The sequence below is a fragment of the Amia ocellicauda genome, chromosome 17 (assembly GCF_036373705.1).
Source record: "Amia ocellicauda isolate fAmiCal2 chromosome 17, fAmiCal2.hap1, whole genome shotgun sequence".
Taxonomy (NCBI): domain Eukaryota; kingdom Metazoa; phylum Chordata; class Actinopteri; order Amiiformes; family Amiidae; genus Amia; species Amia ocellicauda.
In genome coordinates this window covers 28,004,092-28,027,861 of record NC_089866.1, presented here as the reverse complement: position 1 = coordinate 28,027,861, position 23,770 = coordinate 28,004,092, and the positions used below count along the sequence as shown (strand labels likewise).

General features: G+C 37.8%; 1 protein-coding gene and 1 long non-coding RNA gene across 2 annotated transcripts in view; one reads left to right on the top strand and one right to left on the bottom strand.

Annotated features, from left to right (window-relative positions):
• dtx1 (deltex 1, E3 ubiquitin ligase) overlaps positions 1–23,770 on the bottom strand; it is a 193,872-nt gene that overhangs the window by 140,420 nt on the left and 29,682 nt on the right. The window lies entirely within an intron of this gene.
• LOC136712384 (uncharacterized) lies at positions 817–2,629 on the top strand. The gene is made up of 3 exons (XR_010804827.1): positions 817–966; positions 1,333–1,409; positions 2,335–2,629. It is a non-coding gene; the product is annotated as an uncharacterized LOC136712384 (long non-coding RNA).

The window sequence follows — 23,770 nt, the reverse complement described above, 5'->3', positions numbered from 1 at the left end:
GGTTTAATTCAGACTGTAAGTTGTTTATGTACATGGGTAAATTACTTTTGCTAACCTAGTATAGTACTATATACCAATGGTTTATTGTCCTTCAGGCTAAATCATTTTGTATACCAAACAATGGTGAGTGCCATATTCTGAGTAATGTACTTAAACTAGTGGTAATCATGCTCTGAAACCAACCCATAGAGAACAAGGTGAAATCTGGATTAATGGCAAAGCACAGCCATAAACTGTCAACATAATCAAGCCCGGGTCGAAATATAGATGTCTAATTATTCTGAGCACTCATCTTACATTTCATAAAGAAAAGCATTTCATTCTAAGCAATTGTTAGGTGTATACTACGTATTCCAGTTAGTTCACTGTAATGACAGAAATGAGAAGTTCAATTCTTTAGCACACTCACAGAAAACCATTTCTTTTTAAACAGTTACTAGATAGCCAGTTTAGGCCTTCATCTTAGTTATTTCTAATAGCAAGAGTGCTTAAAATTATTAATTCAATTATATATCTTTGTTCCCCCTTTTCCTTACTGCTCTCATAAAATAACATTTTATTCAAGCAATAACAGGGTATCCTAAATATACAACATATCTTAAAGTACAAGTCATCTGAAAGCTGTGTACGGTCTCAATGCATTTGATGCTGAGGATTAATTCAACTGAAAATGGTCAAAACAGTGGACTTTTATTGAATGTTAAATTTGACAGTGTCCTCTCTTAAGGACCTGCTGTCTGGGGGCGTTGCTGCTTTGGGTGTGTCCAGTGCCATTTCAGATAAGAGAGGCTCTGCAGGACAAGCAGGACAGAGACCCGTCTCACAGACACTCTGCCTGCTCTGCATCTCCCTTTCCCCTTTCCGCCGCTCACAGCTGAACTATACTCTGAATCTTACACAGAGCGCTCAGCTTCTGACGCTGATGGCAAGACCGGGCCTGGCTCCGAGCCTGAGGAAAGCCATGAGGTAATTCAAATTTATTTAATTTCTATACTGTGAAATGTCAGATTGAAAGTGGTTTCTGTTCTTAATGGTTGTATTGTTTACATATTTCATGTATTTTTGTACATTTTTGTGTTGACGAGTCCTACATCAACATGAATGTGAATTTCAATGTGAAGAGCACGTGTCATGCTCTGTAATGCAAGGGAGCAATGAGGGGCTGTAGAGACACTCATAAGAGTAGCAGATTTAACACTTTTTTTATGAACTACTAATTTGTTCAATTTTAATAGAATATGAAATGTAGTAGAAAGTTGTATCAGATCAGACCACTGGACAGAAACACCCCACCAAGACTGAGTTTTCATGTTTCTGCCCTTGTGTTACAAGTCACCTACAAACTGTTGACAGAGTGGATGAGGGTCTACAGCAGAGGTTCCCCATCCTGCGGTTGTGACAAAGTCAGGGTGAGTTTTGTTTAATATGTTTTTAAATTATTATTATGATATTGTTATTTTATATATATATATATATATATATATTATTTTGTAAGTAAAAATATGATTGCTTAATATGTTTTTGCATTATTATTACTATAATTATATAGTATTTGTTATTTATATATGAATTTGTACTTAAAAATATGATAAAATTATGTCAAATTAAATCAAAAGTATAAACCACATTAATGTACATAGTAATACAACATGATACATATGATACAAAAAACATGTCTTAGTATTTTAGGGGTTGGAGGCTAATTTGACCATGTTAAAATGGGGTAAAGTTTTGAAGCCCTGGCCTACAGAGTCATTTTAAACCCCAGCGCACAGCATTGTCTAAGCCCTGCTACCCGCTCTCAATGCCGTTGTTAGCTCTGTATTAGACAAGTGTCTAAAAGTTGCATGAATAGATTAATAATACCCCTGTACTACTGGTAAACCTTTAAGTTTACATCATACTTTGTGTAAGTGTTGGACTATGTTGAGGGTGAGCCTATTTGGTTCTGTGTCTGTGAAATAAGCCATTATACAAAACATAGAGTTTGTAGTGATTTTTCAGAGTTTCAGGGTTTAGTAGAATGCAGTTTTGGGTCATATAAATATGACATTGTGCTTATTTCTGTCTGCTGTATGTGTTTCCTGAAGACTGATTGCATTTTCACTATGTAGGTTGCAGATTACTCCTAGAAGTTATATAAATAATTTTACAAAACTTAAAATTTGCAGTAAAATACCATTTGTGCTTATTATATCCTTGCAATGTGGTCCCTATTTCTGTGTTTTGTATATGTTTCATGCTTGCAGTTGTCACCATGTATTTGTAGGTTTGAAAAATAAGGTATTTTCAAAGGAATATAAACTTAAGTGTTTCTCACTTTATTTACAATAGATACCTGATGTACTTTGTTGCCAGAATCAGGTATAACTTTGAAAAAGAAGCCAACAGTGCAAGACTTAATAGAATATATATGGAATATGCTGGAAATGTTATGGAATGACATTACTCCGTACAGGTCAGTGTTTCTTTCTGTCCAATGTTGGTGTTGTGAACCAGAAATTAATTACAAGTATCTGTACAACATTTTTTGGAGTATCTTTTTCTACTTCTGACTATGTTCCATGTTGTAAAATGCTTGTTTGTCACAATAAAAGTCACCATTGTGTGTGTGTGTTTTATCAATTCTATACATTTGAGCACAAACAAATGATATTATATATACATATATATTATTTTATACATATGAGTACTTACAAATAGTGCTTCACTGTGTCTCTCTAAGAAAACTGGTGTACATGTCTTTAGTGTCTATTGATAAATAAAACATATATATATATAATGTTTGTGTAATGAAATTAAATGCAATATATTCTTAAATATGATACATGTTAAGGCTATGTTTGAGCATTCACTAATGTAACAAATATAAAACAATATAACCTTAAATATATAAAAAGTTTATTTTTCTTATTTTTTAATTTACTAAAACAGTATAATCAAACATTATAATCTAAAATAAAATATATATGTGTATTTACAACTTTTATTTTTCTCAAATGTATACAATATAACCTAATATATATATAAAACTTTTATTTTTCTTATTTTTTTAATTTACTAAAACAAATCATTGAACATTATAACCTAAAATAAAATATAAAAAAATATTTTCTTATTCTCTTTTTATTTACTAAAACAGTATCATAAAACAATATAAATAAAATAATATATATATATATATATTTAAAACTTTTCGTATTCTCTTTTTATTTACTAAAACAGTATCATAAATCAATATAACCTAAAATAATATGTATATATGTATTTAAAAATTTTATTTTCTCATTCTCTATATAACCTTAAATATATTTATTATTTTTTTATTTACAAAAACGAATCATAAAACATTATAACCTCAAATTAAATATAAAACTTTCATTTTCTTATTCTCTTTTTATTTACTAAAACAGTATCATAAAACAATACAACCATATACACTCACCTAAAGGATTATTAGGAACACCTGTTCAATTTCTCATTAATCCAATTATCTAACCAACCAATCACATGGCAGTTGCTTCAATGCATTTAGGGGTGTGGTCCTGGTCAAGACAATCTCCTGAACTCCAAACTGAATGTCTGAATGGGGAAGAAAGGTGATTTAAGCAATTTTGAGCATGGCATGGTTGTTGGTGCCAGACGGGCCGGTCTGAGTATTTCACAATCTGCTCAGTTACTGGGGTTTTCACGCACAACTATTTCTAGGCTTTACAAAGAATGGTGTGAAAAGGGAAAAACATCCAGTATGCGGCAGTCCTGTGGGCGAAAATGCCTTGTTGATGCTAGAGGTCAGAGGAGAATGGGCCGACTGATTCAAGCTGATAAAAGATCAACTTTGACTGAAATAACCACTCGTTACAACTGAGGTATGCAGCAAAGCATTTGTGAAGCCACAACACGTACAACCTTGAGGCGGATGGGCTACAACAGCAGAAGACCCCACCGGGTACCACTCATCTGCACTACAAATAGGAAAAAGAGGCTACAATTTGCACAAGCTCACCAAAATTGGACAGTTGAAGACTGGAAAAATGTTGCCTGGTCTGATGAGTCTCGATTTCTGTTGAGACATTCAGATGGTAGAGTCAGAATTTGGCATAAACAGAATGAGAACATGGATCCATCATACCTTGTTACCACTGTGCAGGCTGGTGGTGGTGGTGTAATGGTGTGGGGGATGTTTTCTTGGTACACTTTAGGCCCCTTCGTGCCAATTGGGCATCGTTTAAATGTCACGGCCTACCTGAGCATTGTTTCTGACCATGTCCATCCCTTTATGACCACCATGTACCCATCCTCTGATGGCTACTTCCAGCAGGATAATGCACCATGTCACAAAGGTCGAATCATTTCAAATTGGTTTCTTGAACATGACAATGAGTTCACTGTACTAAACTGGCCCCCACAGTCACCAGATCTCAACCCAATAGAGCATCTTTGGGATGTGGTGGAACAGGAGCTTCGTGCCCTGGATGTGCATCCCACAAATCTCCATCAACTACAAGATGCTATCCTATCAATATGGGCCAACATTTCTAAAGAATGCTTTCAGCACCTTGTTGAATCAATGCCACGTAGAATTAAGGCAGTTCTGAAGGCGAAAGGGGGTCAAACATAGTATTAGTATGGTGTTCTTAATAATTCTTTAGGTGAGTGTATATATAAAACTTTAATTTTTCTTATTTTTTAATTTATTAAAACAGTATCATAAAACAATATAAACTAAATATAATATATATATTTAGGGGTGCTGGGAAGGAGAGAGGAGTTCCAGTTCAAAGGTACATAGGGAGGGTCAAAGAGTAACCCAGGGGGGTGCTGGGAAGGACAGAGAAGTTCCGGTTCAAAGGTACATAAGGAGGGAGGGTCAAAGGGTAACCCAGGGGGGTGCTGGGATGGAGAGAGAAGTTCCAGTTCCGGGTAACCGGAAGGTGAGGTGGGCCTTCCGGTCTATGGTACGTAGGGAGGGCGGGACTTCTGGCTGTCAAAATAGTAAGTGATGCCGCCATCTTCACTACTGAGCCACCTTCTCTTGGGGTACATCTCTATAAGCTTGACACATCTAGCCACTGGGATTGTTGCCCATTCTTCAAGGCAAAACTGCTCCAGCTCCTTCAAGTTGGATGGGTTCCGCTGGTGTACAGGAATCTTTAAGTCATACCACAGATTTCTCAATTGGATTGAGGTCTGCGCTTTGACTAGGCCATTCCAAGACTAAATATTTCCACTTAAAACACTCAAGTGTTGCTTTAGCAGTATGCTTAGGGTCATTGTCCTGCTGGAAGGTGAACCTCAGTCCCAGTTTCAAATCTCTGGAAGACTGAAACAGGTTTCCCTCAAGAATTTCCCTGTATTTAGCGCCATCCATCATTCCTTCAATTCTGACCAGTTTCCCAGTCCCTGCCAATGAAAAACATCCCCACAGCATGATGCTGCCACCACCATGATTCACTGTGGGGATGCTGTTCTTGGGGTGATGAGAGGTGTTGAGGTTGCGCCAGACATAGCGTTTTCCTTGAGGGCCAAAAAACTCAATTTCAGTCTAATCTGACCAGAGTACCTTCTTCCATATGTTTGGGGAGTCTCCTACATGCTTTTTGGCGAACAGCAAACGTGTTTGATTATTTTTTTCTTTAAGCAATAGCTTTTTTCTGGCCAATCTGTAAAGCCCAGCACTGTGGAGTATATGGCTTAAAGTGGTCCTATGGACAGATACTCCAATCTCTGCTGTGGAGCTTTGCAGCTCCTTCAGGGTTATTTTTAGTCTCATTATTGCTTCTCTGATTAATGCCCTCCTTGCCTGGTCCGTGAGTTTTGGTGGGTGGCCCTCTCTTGGCAGGTTTATTGTGGTGCCATATTCTTTCCATTTTTTAATAATGGATTCAATGGTGCTCCATGGGATGTTCAGTTTTGGATATTTTTTTATAACCCAAGCCTGATCTGTACTTCTCCACAACTTTGTCCCTGACCTGTTTGGCGAGGTCTTCGAACCTCAATGCAAGAGCATCACCTGCGGACAGTTAAACAACTATGTGGCCCTACTTCTTAGTTTCGACATATTGAAAAATATATAAAACTTATGGGTAAAGCTTTTCCTGTAAATACACTAATTGAGGTGTAATTAGGGTCATTCCATGAGCAAGTGCTGCGAGAATAAAGTGTCATTCTAAGTTTGACTACTTGTATCCTGTTTTAAACAGGAACATCCATTTGGGATTTGTTTTCCTATCACAGTTTTTATGATTGTAGGCTATTTTAGGTTTGTAAAATGATTTAGTATTTTATGATCGCAGAGGACGCCTTTTTGTCCTTCAACCTTGTGATATGATCATTTAAGATATTAAGTGAGACCCATTTTCAGCCCCGGAGTCTAATGCCCAAGACCAGCCCACCCCCCAATCTCACCCCCGCCCCACCCCCTCCCACCGTGGTGGAACCTGGATAAATGAAGTGACAGATCTGTTCTTACTATCCTGTTATATTTATTTCTGACATGTTTCAACAAGAAATATGAATAATATAAATATGGCCATAAATATGAATAACAAATCACATACTGAGTTTTCTGCTACAAAGAGTCCAACTGTATTGCAGTAAGAAATATACTTTTTGCACTATTGTTTTTATATTATTATTATTATTATTATCAATATCAATATCATCAATAAAATAATGAAATAAATTATATGAAACATTTCTGCTTCAAAACATACAACTGGAAAATTATGAAAAAAAATGGTTGCATTCAAAAATTAAAACTGCAAAGCCGTCATCCATAACTAAATGGAAAACCTCCTACCAGCATCTCGCTACCTGTCCTTACAAAGTAACCCTCCAGAGGGGACTTCTTCAGTCTCTCCTACTGAAATGCCAAGCCAGACAGCTCAGCATGCAATGTGCCAACAGTGGCTCTATCATAAAATTTAAGCAGACACTTGCTGATTTCTTGGAGAGCTGAGCTAGGGAGCCCATTTGCCAAAGTTTTTAGGGTCAAGACAAGCAAAATCTGAGAAAAGTTCTGTATTTGCTGAAAACCTTCTATGTATGCTACCTGCCACAGTCTTTTAGTACTAGCCCCAGGACTTTTGATCCAATTCCAAAATAATATTTGTACTCCGATTATTTACCATAACAGCATTGCCCCCCCACCCATTCGGGGCTTTAGCCCTCCTAAACCTGAAGTCTAGCGATGCCCCTGCTATAGTCACTGTACCTCGGTTCCTGTGTGCTCGTTTGTCGTCTTGAAAACATATCTGTCAGTTTGGCACATTTGGCCGCGTCATCCTCCAATGCCTTTCTTTTTCTTAACCTGGCATTTTCAGTTCCTCCTAGCATCATTTTATCCTCCATTTTACCATCCACTCACGCCACAGCATTGGCAATCACCTGGGTACACACACTTGTGTTTGAGAAAGAGAGAGAGAGAGCGCGCATACGCGCTCTGACAACAGAAAACGGCACTTTTTTTTAAATTCAAATCTAGTGTAATTAGCTTAGTTATCAGTCAAACAGTAACTTAACACATACGCGTTTTTCTGTGTGTGAAAAAACGAAGAGAAAGCAGGCGAGTCTGCCGGCCCAATTTATGAGCGGGCAGAACAGCCGACCGGGAATTCTCCCGATGGCCACTCCGGGCCTGTATATATATTAAACGAATGAATAACGAACTTAACACATAGTGTCCACAAACAACAAAACTGAATGAACACGTTTGTTACTTTTTTTAAAGTGACACATCGTTCTTTTAACCCTCTGAACTGAAATTGGGTGGGTCTGCCCATAATTAGGGCATGTATTAATGTATGCGGAAGTGATTTGTGATAGAGACCTGTTTTTTCTGCCGCGTAGCTGAGATTCGGCTGAAAAGAACCACGTACGGTTTGTTATTCTGCATGTGAAAACATGCAGGTCTTGTTCTCTTACAAAAGCTTTATTATTATTCTTCCGTTCCGTTCGTCCGGACTGCTAAACCTCCTACAATTGTTAACGTACAGACACCAAACTTTACACAGAGGTTCATTATGATACCGTTCAAGTTGCTTGTGCTTTCTCTGCGGCTGCGATCGATAATTATTGAGATATGATCGATTTAAAAAAACCAAAATCCCATTGACTTGAATGGTGGAACTGATTCTCGCGCACAGACCAACTGACAGACCGGCAGCCAATCAGCGTTGAATATGCAAATTATGGCCAAGTCAGTAGCCAATCAGCGGTCTCGATTCCCATCATCCGATTCCTCCTCTGTCTCTGGTATACCCTGCGCCTTGCGCGCTGCACTGTGATTTGCACTGTGGTCACAGCTGTATTATTAATTTCTGTATTAAATACTGTATAATTATAATACTTATACCACTGCTACTACTAATAATAATTATACTATATTCAATGTGTGCATACGGGGCTTTAATACGGATTATTTGTCATGTTATTATTCCATATTATTCAGTCTTGTTAACTGTGCTACAAGACTTGGTTAGAAAAAGCCGACATGTCTCAGTTCATTCCCTATATTATAATATAGCATATAATTATGATTTTACTTGCTTTAAAGAAGCTTTTACCATACGATATCCCCATATAATACTGTATCATATCATAAAAACTACATTATATCAGTATAATACTGTTTTATATACTACTATGTATTCACTGCTACTACTTATATACTAAATTACATTCGTTAACTGTTTTATATATTAATACGTATTCCACTTAGGTTACTAATAATAATAATAACAGCACATTAAACTCGTATATATGGGACTTTAGTACCGATTATTAGCGCACATGTGAGCGCGGTGCTGTTTAAAAGTGCAGCTGAGTCTGCGAGCCTGACAACCTGCTATTAATCTCCATTATATCCCATTGCGCTCTGCGTTAAAACATTGCATGCATGTGTTTAATATAACTTGAAATGCTTAATCTTTTGAATGTATACTGGTATATAGCGGTCTTTTAAATGCATAATAAGTCAATATAAGCAGATCGTAATCATACAGTTTGTCAGACCATATCCATCCTTTATTTATAGTATTAGAAAATGCCTATAACTGAATATACGCATAGTAATGCTATGTGTAGAGCACGTCATGAGATAAAGGTTATATCGTTATATCAATAATAGTTTAAAATAAAGTTCGCACAAAATAGTGCCAAATATAACATTAGAGTGCCCTTCCTTCACAATCCAGCAGAGGATAGTCGATCAAACAATATAAGTATATATATACATAGAGAATGAAAAAAAACCTACCCGACTGGCCACAAACAGACGGTGTTTCACTTACTAATTAAACCACGCCCCCTTCCCAGTCTGCACTGCCTTAAAGTGCAAGTAATAGTAATGGTGTTATAAATCACATTAGACGTGTTCTATATAAAGCACGTCCACTCTGACAATTTCCACTCTGTAAGTACTGACTTAATACATTTCAACTGCCCTCTATTCAATCTCTTTTTATAACTTTGCGATTCATATTATTTACAACTATTGCTACTACTTCCATTCCTCCTCCTCCTCCTCCTCCTCCTCCTCCTCCTCCTACTACTACTACTACTACTACTACTACTACTACTACTACTATTAATAACTTACATTTACTTACACTAACTTACATACTATACTAAAAATATGAGCGTACCTGCCATATACAATTACTAAACTGCATACTTTTACAAAAATATGAATGAGGCTCCTATGCCAAATTATTATACTTATATGCTTCATTAACATGCAAATCAATGTATAACTTTTTTGAAATGCGTTTTTCTGGATTTGTTTGCTGTTATTCTGTCTCTCACTGTTAAAATACACCTACCATTAAAATTATAGACTGATCATTTCTTTGTCAGTGGGCAAACGTACAAAATCAGCAGGGGATCAAATACTTTTTTCCCTCACTGTGTATATATATATATATATATATATATATATATATATATATATATATATATATATATATATATATATATTACTACAGTGTACAACATATACTGTATTATACTATTTTACCATAATGCACTATTATACTACAGTATACTGTATAGTAGCTTGTGATATACTACACTACACTTTTATACTGTAGTACACTACAGTACTACAACACATACTATGATACAGTGTTGTATACTGCATTACCTTGTGATGCATTATAGATATTACTACAGTAATACAACATACCACAGTACACAATTATACCATAATACACTATGATACTACACTATACTGTAGTATCTTGTAATATACTACATTACTAAAGTTCTACAACACATATTATGGTACAGTGTTGTATACTATAGTATAATGAATTACTTTGTGATGTATTATCGTTATTACTACAGTACAACAAATACTATACACTGTTTTATACCATATTACACTTTTATACTATACGGTAGTATCTTGTACGTACTACACTACTACATGTACAGTGAAACATACTGCTTATTATTATACTCAAACATACTTTCACATGCAGACAAAGTTACTCCAGAAACTTTAGCATTCTAGTTTACATTGCATCTTTACTGGCTGCTGTAATGCACAGCTGCAGAACATGAGGATGGTATTGACCAATGGAAAACACGTTGCTATGGATCTGTCATCAGCCTAGAGATCTTATATTTTTCTACCCAATCACAGACCATGACTCTATGAATATCTAGCCAATCCAAAAACCCTCTGAAAGCCCTGGGACTCTCAGCTGATAAGGCAGGTGTCAGATTATGTGCTGTTCCAGAGCACACAGGACATAATGCAGTGGACAGAGAGAAAAACAGACATTTACATTGTATCTTATAAACAACATGCTTTTGCTATGAAACACAATGTTTTTTGTAGTTATGGATTCAAAACAACTTCAGCTGAATGTAGTATACATGTATAACGAACTTATAAGGCAGTATCTGAGTGTAAAATGGGCTCCCCCGCAGATGCAAAAGTGCAAATGAAACAGATTATCGTCAATTATGTGCGTCATCGTCGATGACTGTCATCATCGTCAATATACGATAATATTGTCTATCGACACAAATCTAGTTGGACGTCTGAGTGTGATGCTGCATTTGAGAAGAGTAAGCAGCAACTGTTGCATAGCAAGGTTCTTGTGCATTACGATACCAAGAAACCCCTGAAGCTTGCAAGTGATGCATCCCCATATGGCATGGGAGCTGTTATTTCACATATTATGGCAAATGGAGGAGAGAGGCCGATTGCTTTTGCCTCACATAAGAAAGTTTACAAATGAGAGGAGGCCATTCGACCCATCATGCTCGTTTGGTGTCCATTATTATCTAAGTGATCCAAGGATCCTATCTAGTCTATTTTTAAATGTTCCCAAATTTTCAGGTTCAACCACATCGCTGGGGAGTTTGTTCCAGATTGTGACAACTCTGTGTGAAGAAGTGTCTCCTGTTTTCCGTCTTGAATGTGTCCCAGGGTCCATGTGTCCCACAATCCCCAGGGTGAAAAGGTTCAGTTCCAGAACTGCCTCTAGAGTAGCAATATCTTTCTTGAAGTGTGGAGCCCAGAACTGCACACAGTATTCCAGATGAGGTCTAACTAATGCATTGTACAATCTTAACATTACTTCCCTTGTTTTAAATTCTACAAGTTTGCTAACTATCCCAGAGTGCAGATCATTAATATAGATTAGAAAAAGCACAGGCCCTAATACTGATCCCTGTGGAACTCCACTAACAACCTCAATCCAGTTAGAGCTAACTCCTCTTATCAACACCCTCTGTTTCCTATACATCAACCAGTTCATAATCCATCTACTTACATTACCCTGAATGCCTACAGCTTCCAATGTTAGGATCAGTCTTTGGTGTGGAACCTTATCAAAAGCTGAAGACTATGTACTGGAATAATGAAGAAAGTGTTTTATATTAACTATATAATATTTTATATTGATATTAGAAATAATGACATTTGTGCAGACTTATTGTGATCACAGTTTGCCATTGCTTCTCTAACTAGTGTCCCTCTGACTCGTTCTTGGTCATTTGAAAATATCAAATTATTATTTATTGGCAGATATCCTTATCCAGGCGACTTACAAAACATAAGCGCAATACAAAGTGCAAAAATACAGTTCATTACAAAGCATCAAATATTACAAATTCAGATTTACTTAATACAAAGCAATTCAAATCATAATACATTTTACAAATTCCAATTTACACAAGTGAATACAATAAATGACAAGATGTTAGGTCACAGTCAAGGGCTATGTGAAATGGAGCAAAGGGGAAATCAAAAGAATATGAGTACAAGTAACGCAAAAAGCATATTAAGACGTAAAGTGCTATCCTACATGAGAGTAAAGGACTAAAATTACAAGTATTTTCTGAAAAGTGTTTTGAGTAAGCGCCAGAAGGAGGTCAAGGCATGCGCTCTCTCTGGTTGGTTCCCCGACAAACTGACTTAGAAAGCAGTTGTTTGCCATCTCAACCATTTCTATTTCTGCTTCTGTAGTCCCAACCAGGCTTTCCCAGTCTATGTTTGGGAAATTGAAATCCCCCATTATAAGAGCCACATCCTTGCTACATGCAGTCCTGATTACATTGTACAATGCAACATCTTTCTGAATATCTGAGTTGGGTGGTCTGTAACACACTCCTACCACTAATCCTCCAGATCTTGTAGCGTTATGTTGGGTGTATTTTGAGAAGAGCATGTTGGGCTCTGAGCTGAAGCACTGATCTAAAGAAGACCTCTCCCCCCCAAAGTTATCAGATTTCCTTAGCTCATCAGCTTGGAACTGGTTTGCATCAAAGTGACAGTTTTGGGGAGGATGGCACCGAGAAGAGGCCAAATAGTTTGGAATTCTGCTATGAGATGTCTGGAGAAAGGGGCCTGTAGGTGATAAAAACTCTTTGAAGTGGACGAAAGCCGAAATCCCGACATAGAGCTACAAACCCAGGCCAACCGGCATTTCCAAAAGATGGCATGGATTGACATCAGTCATAAATCAAGCCCCCCTCCAATAGGACACTGGGGGCTGAAACCGAAATCCAATCTCAAGAACTCAGGAACCAATCACCTATTGATCTGACAGACTATAAGGAACAGCGGACGGTCTTTCTCTCGCTCTCTCTCACCTGAACCAGTAACTCGCTGCCACAGCTCAACCTGTAGCTCTGTTGCCAGAACCGGAACCAGAAACCAACCAAGTCTTTGCCGGAAACAGCAGAGTTAAACTGGGAGAAGGAGATTGAGCCGTACGAAGAATTCTTTTAAAGGACTTTATTAAATAAAGAACTTTACAGACTGCGCATGCCCGCCTGTGCCCACCTGATCAGTGGAGTTTTACAGCTGGACATTTGACTAAGTCGACTGAATACGAAAGTGTCAGTCATTTAAATAGCTATTTGAGTCTTAAGAAACTTGACCCTTGGAACAAACAGGGCCCTGCTTTCCTCAAAGACTTTGTCTTCAAATAAGTACGGTGAGAGACCCTGCTTGCCAAGAAGATTTTGTGCACAACCTTGGAGCCTTCAAACCAGTGGAAAATCTGTTTGGAAACGACTCTACTTTCGCGAAACCCCAACTTCCAGGTGCATCGACTGAGTGGAAGTTCTTGGACAAAGCCGAACCGGACTGCCTTTGTTCCAAACCACACGGACCTCGTGCCGTGTGCTGTTATCTGAGCCCGAAGCCAGAGAGGCCTCTCTGCGACGAAGTTCAGATAAGTTTAACAGTTTGGAGTTTGTGATTCATGACATTTGAGAAATCAATTAGAAATGTTAATCTGTGATTCATAACTCTAGAATGTGTAATATCATTTAGTTTTCTTAAATATAAATGTGTGTTGCATTAAACTGTTTTGTTGATAATTTTAGAAATAAAATCTGTCAACGCCGAGAAATATCTTCTCATTCCTGTTTAACTGTTTAGTCTGAAATTGACACAAGTTAATAGACATTAGATTATTGGTGGCCCTGCCTATCCTTAATCATTGAATAATAATCAGTTAAGGGAAATTGTGGTAACAAGTAATGATAGGATCTTTCTCGGCACCTAAACGTAAATGAGACTGATGTATATATAACGAGAAGTTACCTGACATAAATACTAACCTGCGTAGTTATTTAATGTCTGACTAACAATACTAATGAGAGACTCACCTTCGTCTTACTAACCGTTGTAATTGTAGTCAATGTGTTTATAACCTTTTTTGTTTAATGATATGTGTTATCATATGCGATCCCATGGTCTTTGATTTGGTCACGGAAGTGATTTGTCTTTGATTTGTTGATCTAGAGTTGAATTTTAATTAGTTTTTCCCTTTTGTATAATTAGTGTAGTGCTACATTTAGTCTTTGTTTTGAATAAATTTGACAATTTATATCTTTGGAATTGGTGTCTGCGTCCAATTATTACAGAAATTGAGTTCTACAAGATTCCAGGATTCGTGATAAGCTGATACTATAAATTCACTTCTTTAATTGAAATGTATAAGTGTACCTTACGCTACAATCTTTTATTGAATAGGTGAACCCACAAAGATTCTGTTTTGTTAGAACAATCTAATTTGAGTTCTTCTGCGTCAATGTCATTTCTGACATAATGCTACCCCACCACCTCTTCGATTTTGCCTCCTAAACTGTGTGTATCCTTTCAACTTGTATTCATCCCCATTATTTTCTATAAGCCATGTTTCTGTCACTCCTACAACATCATAGTCACACACCAGCATTGTCGCTTCTAGGTCTAACGTCTTATTCCATATACTCCTGGCATTGAGGTACAAACATTTCAGGACTTTCCTACTAGCAGTTTCCCTTTGTTTTCTTTCCTTAGTGGTACATGTCCCATTGTCAGAGCTCTCTGCCCCCCTGTTCCCTAGTTTAAATTATACTCTTTCAGTGCATCGAAGAATTATGCACAAATTGAGAAAGAGGCACTAGTCATTATTTATTGGGTAAAGAAGTTCCATAAATACCTCTATGCACGAAAGTTTACATTGGTTACTGACCACAAGCCGCTTCTCAAAATTTTAGGACCAAAATCTGCAATTCCCACATTAGCTGCACTGAGGATGCAGCATTGGGCACTGATTCTACTTGACTACAGGTATGACATTGAACACTGTAAATCAGCTGATCATGGTAATGCTGATGCACTCTCCAGGTTGCCAGGGCATGAAACAGCCAGTACAGCGGAAAAAGATCATGTCTTCTATTTTTTGTATGTTGAGAACTGCCAGCCTGCAATAAGGACATTGCACAAGCCACGAAGAGAGACCCCCTGCTGTGCAAAGTATGGAAGCATACATTTAATGGCTGGCCAAATTATGTCACAGACGAAGCCCTCCATACATATTTAATCAGTATTTAATTTGTCTATCCACTACTGTACAGTTTGCACAAGGGTTTAATTTGTCCAAGATTAATTCGAGTTTTCTAGATGTAATTGGGTTTTATATTTGACTGTTCTATATACTTTGTATAGGATCTCTTGCCTCTTTTTAGTATTTTAACCATTTTATTGCATCTGTGATTTTAAACGAACTTTTAATCCTTTTAGTTTGATTTGATGTGCCCCTTTGTGGCTTTTAACGACGTTGCCTGTTGGAATATTTTAATCTTGATCCTGTTCGTTTTATTCCGAGCCCAGTTATACTACACCAGGCACGAATGCCGAAGCCAGTGCAGCGGGTAAGGAGTTTGATACCCGCAGTGTGGTAACGAGTGCTGGGGGATAGAGGGCTTGGCTCCTGCGCAGAGATTTGTAGGGAGGGACAGCAATTGGAGTCGCACGTTCAATGTGATTAAATTGTGGGAATCCATTATCTGTGCCTGTGGCCACCTGTGTCTTCCAGACGGTGGCACTAAAGTCTGTTTTAACTATTTATTTGGTTGTGGAATTCTTTTAAACTTTGATTTCAATTTGTACTTTTAACTTTGTAATAAATGGTTTTTGTGCGGATTCTGTATGCTGTCTGTCCTGGCAAATGGTGGGCCCTATTGGTGAAACTCCCCTATTGAGATCTAGCGAATCTGTGATAGCCTAGTAAGAACTGTGAGTTGAAAAATAAGGTTTTTATTAAGTTAATTGTACGGGTAACTCCTGTGCTGGCGTAGTCAGACTACATTTCACTGCCCAGCACTATATGTGTCGCCACACTTGGCCTACTTTATATCAAATTACACATGCCAGTGGATTTAACATTTACTACACTACCACGCAATTGTACATTTGTGTATTGTCAATGATATCCCCCAATAAAGATAACAAAAAATATAAGCTGCTTTATTTTATATTTTCATAAATGCAGCAGTCACTTTCTCGCAAAACTTGTTATCGTAATGGAAATGCAAAGTTTAAGTAGCCTGCTATAAATGATCATAAAGACCTGGATTAACTCAACTAAGTTATTTTCATAAAAGGCTACATGTAGCTACAATGGGTAGCTTTTTCTCAAAGCCTATAGGGCAGCCACCGTAACAATATGAACGACAGCTAATTTAGGCAATCGGCAGTGGTGGGCTAATCTAGGCTGTTACCCACATTAAAGGGCTCAAATATTTTTTGCGGCTCCAAGAAAATATATATATTTTTTTTTCTCAAAAAACGCCTCTTCTTAATAATAAAGGTTGCCAACCCTTGTTCTTGGAGAAATTTAAAATGTACTTACAGAAATTATTGATTGTGGTTTACACAAATGGTGTACTGGAATATGTTGTTGCACTAAACCTCAAGAGAGATGGAGGTTTGTTCACTCAATACCTACCTATCAACACTTAGAAACCAATCAAACAAACAGATGATTGAGTGAAACAGATAGGCAGTTATTCAGAAAACAAGAACAGATGTAATAAAATGAATAATGAATTACGTGTTTGGGGATTGGAAAATAGTGGAATGCAATCAGCCCACAGCGATGCTCAGAGATGGTAATGTGGACCCGGGGGGAAAACAGATCAATGCCTCTGTTTTTAGGGATGTAGGCCAAAGCAAGTACTGCTTCACTGACCCAGTCCCCATTGCCAAGCCCCTCCCCCTTACAAATGGAGAAATGCGCATGGGAATCCGGATGCAGCTTGCAATCCCTATTGCCAATTTTGTGTTCATAAAAAAAATCTGGAAAACCAACATCTTAAATGTCTGTTGCTGCTTCAGAAATTTGAGCTCTTTTGACCTGCGGTAGAAAAAGTGGTTTTGTTTATTTGGTTTTGTTATTTTCAAACCTACACTTTTAATAGACAACACTCAAGCGACAGTGTAAAAGACCCAAATAAAAGTAGGAAAAAAATGCACTGCATTGAAACATCGATTTATGCATCAGGTGTTGTCTCACCACCAAGACGAGAACAAATGTATTTTTCTTAAAGCCAAATTCAGGTTGTATACAAAGTAAGTGATAATCTTCCGTTTAAAATCAATACTGACTGTGGATGGTACACAATAATTTATCTAAACCATAGTTGGAGATCAGAAACACACAAACTTGTTTCTGTCTCAATAGACCAACAGCAAAATGTTCTACTACTGCTGGCATTCCAAATAGGAATAACAGAAAAACATGAAAAAGAGAGTACAATAGAACAGAGGGGTGTACTACGAAGCGAGGTAACTGGCTTATCCAGGTAACTTCAGGAGTAACTTAGTGACATCGGGTGTAACTTCCCAATTAACATGTACTACGAAAGGTGGATATGTTTTACCTGAGGTATGCTATCATGGCAATTTACGCTGCATCTCTAAACAGCTCTGAGCAGGTTATCTTCATAGTTAACTCAATGTTACCCTATATAAGCACTACCCCTCTGCCCACAATATTGTCTGGAAAAATGTACCATATTTACATATTTATATTTACCATATATACCACGGATTGTGAGAGGCTCACTCCGCAGGGCAAGGGTGTTTAGAGACTGTGCTCCTCTAGCTTCCCCTGATGATGTTCTCTATGAAAGACATTGACTCTCATCTGAGGGAATTCAGTATCTTTGCTGGCTTCTAGGGCCAGACGTCTCCAATGCCACTGGCTGGAGTAATGCCCTAACTATTGAACAGACAGTGTGCCTTGTTTCGCGACATTTTGCCAGCAGACACTTCACGTATTCCATCGGTGATGCTGAACATCTGAGCAAGAATATATGCCATGCAGTTCGCAAGGTGGTACTTGCTCTCACTAAACTGCTGGATGCATTTGTTGTGTTCCCTGGCCATTTAAGCGTCTAAAAATAATTGTATTTTAATATGCATAGGCTGGGCCTATATACACAACACATTTTTTTCCATTGGGTGATTGATGCGATTGACTGTATGCATATCCCCATTAGAGTGCCCCTGGAAGAACATGAGGGGGATTATGTGAAAAGGAAGTCATTTCACAGCATCAATGTTCAGGTATTTGATCATATCGTATTTGATCTGACATGTAGGCTAGCCTACATTATTTTGTCCTTAAAACTTGTAGTTATATTCAATACAATTAAAGACACATTAGGTGGTGATTTTCTTACAATGGTAGTATGTTAAAATGGCCTGAAATCCTTTGTCAGATGACATGTGATCACCATTTAATGGTGACCAGTCTGGAGGCTAGGTGACCTATGTCAGTGCATGATTCACGCATTTGTCGGGAATCCACTCTTGGTCAGAGATTTGAACAAGGTAAGACAACCACCACCCTATATTTCACACATCATGCTGTATTGTGACAATTTCTTTCTATTGTACAAAGGGTGTTTTGATGGCCTCCTACTTGGGGACAGAAGCTACCCGTGTCTGCGTTACCTGATGACCCCCTATCCTGACCCATAAGCAAGGGAACAATTAAAATATAACGTGGCTCACGGTAACACAGGATAGAGATGACATTTGGGGTCATCAGAGCACGCTTTGCTTGCCTGCAAGGCTTGCAGGTGCGTCTGGAGCGGGCATGTGAGGTGGTGGCAGCATGTGTGGTGCAACATAACATTGCCACTATTACAAAAGAAAGAGCACCATGCCAGCTGCTGATGCCACCAGATGTAGTGGACCCAGTGACGTTGGATCACCCAACAGGAAGAGCCGTCAGAGAGGCCACCAAAAATCATTTTTTCCACCAATAAGAAAAGACATGAAATTTGATTTGTGTATTAATTTATTGGCATTCTCCCTTGCCTAAAAATTAAATGAAAAAAAGTTACAGATGGTAGAGACATATTGATCAATTGTCATGTTCCAGTTTTTCAATTTCCAATTTAAGTTTATTAATTTGTAGCCTTTTTTCTGGCAGTCGAGGTCAAGCATACACTTATAGAGTGACTGCACATTGTCAGATCCACCCTGCGCAGCAAAAAAAAATAAGACAGGCATGTGAACTACATACAATTATTTTAAAATGGGTAATCAAAACAATTGATATGATATCACCCTGTACATAAAGGGTGGACATCGAGCTGCCACTAGGGTCAGAACTGACTGCCCCCTCGACCCCCTCCATTATGGGCCTTCCTCTATTGTTCGCCAGTGCCAACTCCTCTGCCTGTGAAAATGTAGAAGGAGGTGGCCCTCCTCCAGTTTTCACTCTATGCCTTTTTTCTGTTTGCTGTGAACACATGAATAGGCTATTATAAGTGTAGGCTACACACCACATCTGTACTGTGTATTAATAATGAGAAGTATTAATACACACCACTTGATAGAATATTTTTATATTTCATCCAGACTTGTTGCCAGGTGTGCTTTCCACTGAAATGCAGCTGAAATGATTGTTAGAATGAAGTTATTCTGAACACAATAGCATTAAATTCATACAGGTAGCCCTACAGCCTAGGTGCTTTAGGGAGTAGATCTTAATTCATTAACAGTGAGTAATTGGTCAATTTCAGAGATATAGCCCATGTGTAGGCTATAATTGAATTATGCTAATTGTTTTCACATATTTAGATAGATTATTTTATGTGTCCTTACATCTCAATCATATTACAAATAAAAGAAGAGTCTGTAAGAGTCAAAAGAATGCTGTGCAGCAGGCCCTGTCTTTTTACTTAAGAGCTTTAATTTACAGCTGTAACGCTGCAGATAAATACAATCTACAAACAAAAGTTTATAAATAAAGTGCAATTTATTGCCTGGTAAACAGAATTAGGAAATAATCTTCCACTGCTTAAAACACAAACATTGTCTAATAGCGATTATTTAAAAGCACTAGCATTAAAGACTACACAGGTAGGCTATACCCTGTTTTGCACGAGAGAGAGGTTCTAGAACAATTCATACTACATAATATTCATGCTAAATGGGGTCATAAATACATACAATTTCAATTTTAATCTGTCAAAGTTCCATGCTCCTGATTAATGCCATTTCGCCTAATTTTTGATTATCCTTCAGAACTTTCACTTCTGGCACATTTTGTGCCCATTATAATTTTAACTTTCTCTTTTTAAGAACTAACATAATGAAGCCAAACATATTTACCATTGTTAACAATTTATCCGAGGGTAGGGAGAGTCATAATGATTGCAGTTTGCAGTTTGCAGATTGCAGTGCTGTGTTTGATTTTTGACTCACTGTGGTTTTCAATTATTTTGTATTTAAATTATGTGACATAGCAGAAGATTTTTCGAATTGAATTATTTTTTAAAATGTCATTTTAAGATGAATTTAATCAATTTGTGCTATAACGAATCTTTACATATCGTAAAAAGGTATACCTGTACTATTAAGTTGACTACATAGATTCTCTGGGGTGTATCAAAAGGTTGGATGGGTTTCCACCACGGGCACAAACCAGTGTTATGACTAAAATCATCAACTAAGTTAAATTAAATTTTAGTAATTTTTGTTTTGACTAAAATTAATGCAGACATGACTAAAATGTGACAAAATGTTATATATATTTTAGTCTAAAGACTAAATCAAAAACAGGTGTTAAAAACAACACTGAAAGCTATGCAGGATCAGTAGGGCTCATGTCACAGAAAGGGCATATACCATGCAGCGCAATAAATTTTTTATCTATACCATAATGTATCTAAACCTTAAAACCTAAATTGAGCTAAAACAATAAGCAATAAGGCTTTTACTATGAAGAAATTATACAGATTTTGACTTCCATATTAATTGCATGTTATTTAATTACTTGTATCCACTGTACTAGCTTTTATGAAAATATATGTTGCTCTGTCTGCTTATAGATACAAATTTAGCTAGGCATTCTATAAAATCAATAAGATATGAAGAAATACTGCATTATGCTATTTGAGTGAATAGAAGCAATCTGTATGACAAATACATTTCCCGATGCTAAACTCAGATTAGCCAGTTCATTTATTTCAACTGTTATTATTTATTATTTATTATGTTAGCATTTTGTATACTTTGTATTTGTCTATTACGTAATCAGAGAATTCATAGAGACAACTGAGATGGATGGATGGATGGATAGTCAGGAGAAACAAAGCCAAACTGGGCATTCTTAACTTTCTTTTATCATCAGTCTCATCTGCACGTTTAAAGGTTGACTTGGAAAGAGCTACTTTGTTAGCTCAATCAGCTGCACTGAAGCAAAAACAAGCTTTAGAGGTTAGCTAAAGGCTCAAAGAGAGGAACAGGAAGCCCAGCTATAGGCTCAGAGAGTGCAGCTAGAGTTACAAACTGCTTTAGTAGCTCAAATGCTAAAATTAAGGTTTTGGAGGAGTTTAAAGTCCCACCTAGATGCCTGAGTGATGAGATTTACAAAGCCCTGTCTATTTTGCCAAGTTGAACATACCATAGAGCTGTTTAAACAGATGAGTAAGTCTCTTTACAAGGAGAAAATTGACATTCTGAGGAGCAAAGGGCCGTGCTTCAGCTGTCTAAAAAAAGGGCATATGAGTAAAACTTGCAAAGGAGAAGATAAGCTGCAAAGTGTGTTTATTGACACACCCCACTGTGTTACACATAAAGAGCAAGGAAAAAGCTAATCCCAAAGAAGAGCCACTGGACAACGTTAAAAAAAAACAGTCAGTTGTCAGTGGTTTCACTGGAAGAGAAAAGGAAATCTGTGAACACACCAGGGCTGGTGGCGGCAACAGTATTTTGGCTATTGTACCTGTTGGAATCAAGGCGAAGAAAGGCAATAAGATGGAGCTACCTATGCTTTCCTTGACCCAGGCAATAATGCCACTTTCTGCACTGAGAAGCTTATGGGAGATCTCAATGTCAATGGTAGGAAGATAGACATACTGCTGAGAACCATGGGTGAAGAAAAGACAGTAGTCTGAGCCTTGGAGGTGAGCAGTCTGGAGGATAGCAAATGCACAGAACTTACAGATGTCTATGCTCAAGACCATTCCAGTGAGAATGGAGAACAGGTGGCCTTACTTGGAGCAAGTGCGACTCCCTCAAGTCAACAAGAAATAGGACTACTGAAGACTCTGTATAGGAAGTTGAAGAAAGTGTTTTGTGATAATTATATAATGTTTTATATTAATACTAGCATTAGAAGTAGTTTTGTATACAGACTGAGCAGATTAGATTTAGCAGGAGAAGTAAAGGGTCAACAAGGTTGGTTTGTTAGAAACTCCTGTCAGTAATGAAAGATTACAGAGTGCCGAAATAGCCTACAGCTGTCTGCTGAGAATTTGTTTATGACTTAATCGTTTCTCCAGATAGGCAGGAATTGTTTCTGTTAAAGAGCGATTGACACTAGGTAAATGACGACCGTGGGATCGCATCTTCCTAGTGCAAATCAAAGACGGACATCTGCTTTGGATCCATCACCTCTTTACGGGAGGACAGATCGTAAAACGGACCCAGACCTGTATCTTCTGATTGGATGAATGGCCATAAGATGTTACGTCATTTTCCTATAAAGTTGTACTCATGTTTGTAAACGTTAAGTTCTCACCGAAGGAATTATTCCTGACGTGGAGCTTCCGAGCCAGCTTGATTAAAGTTCAATTTGCTTTATCTCCAAGACTTCTCCACTTATTTCCGACACGGTTCTACAACTACTGAACAGGACAAACACACCGAAAGCTTAGACGCCATGTCAGGTCATCAGTAGTGTGGAAGATGGACCTTATGCAGTGAGAACCATACTGGAAGAGACTGTGATTGGACCTCTTAGACAGAACACAGCTAACGGAACAAGAAGTGGACTGATCCAGGTATAGAAAAAACGAATATCAGTTTAGTGCGTGAATGAGCTGTGAATGAATGAGCTGTGGCATCAGCAGTTCAAGAAGGTCTTCCCTTCCATTCCCTGCAGTCAGGATGACCAACTGGAAATGTCAAGTGAAGACCACCAGTTTATGGATTTGGTCTCATGGTCTGCCAGATGTGTGAATAGACAGCATTGGGCTGCCATTAAGTAACTAAGTGATAAAATATCGAAAAACCACAGAGTAGCTGAACAGCATGCTCTGAACTTAAGAAAGTTAATTAAGAATCCCTTGTTTCATGCTGTCGATTGTGGGTGTCATTCCAAGGTACCACATTGAAAGACCAGCTGCTACAAGGGCTGGATCTCTCCAGCACTCTGATAGGTGTTGTCAACAGGTTCAGACAAGAGCCAGTGGTGATTATGACTGATGTAGAGGCCATGTTTCATCAAGTGAAGGTGTCAGCTGAAGATTCTGACCTTCTCAGATTTCTCCAGTGACCACATGGTGACACCAGTTTAGCCACGGAGGAGTACAAGATGGTCGTGCACTTTTTTCGGTGCAACATCATCACCAAGCTATTCCAGCTTCGCCCTTAGAAAATGTGCCGAAGACAACAGAGAGCAGTTTGATGCCAAGGTGATCAACACAGTACTTCACAACTGTCTGAAAT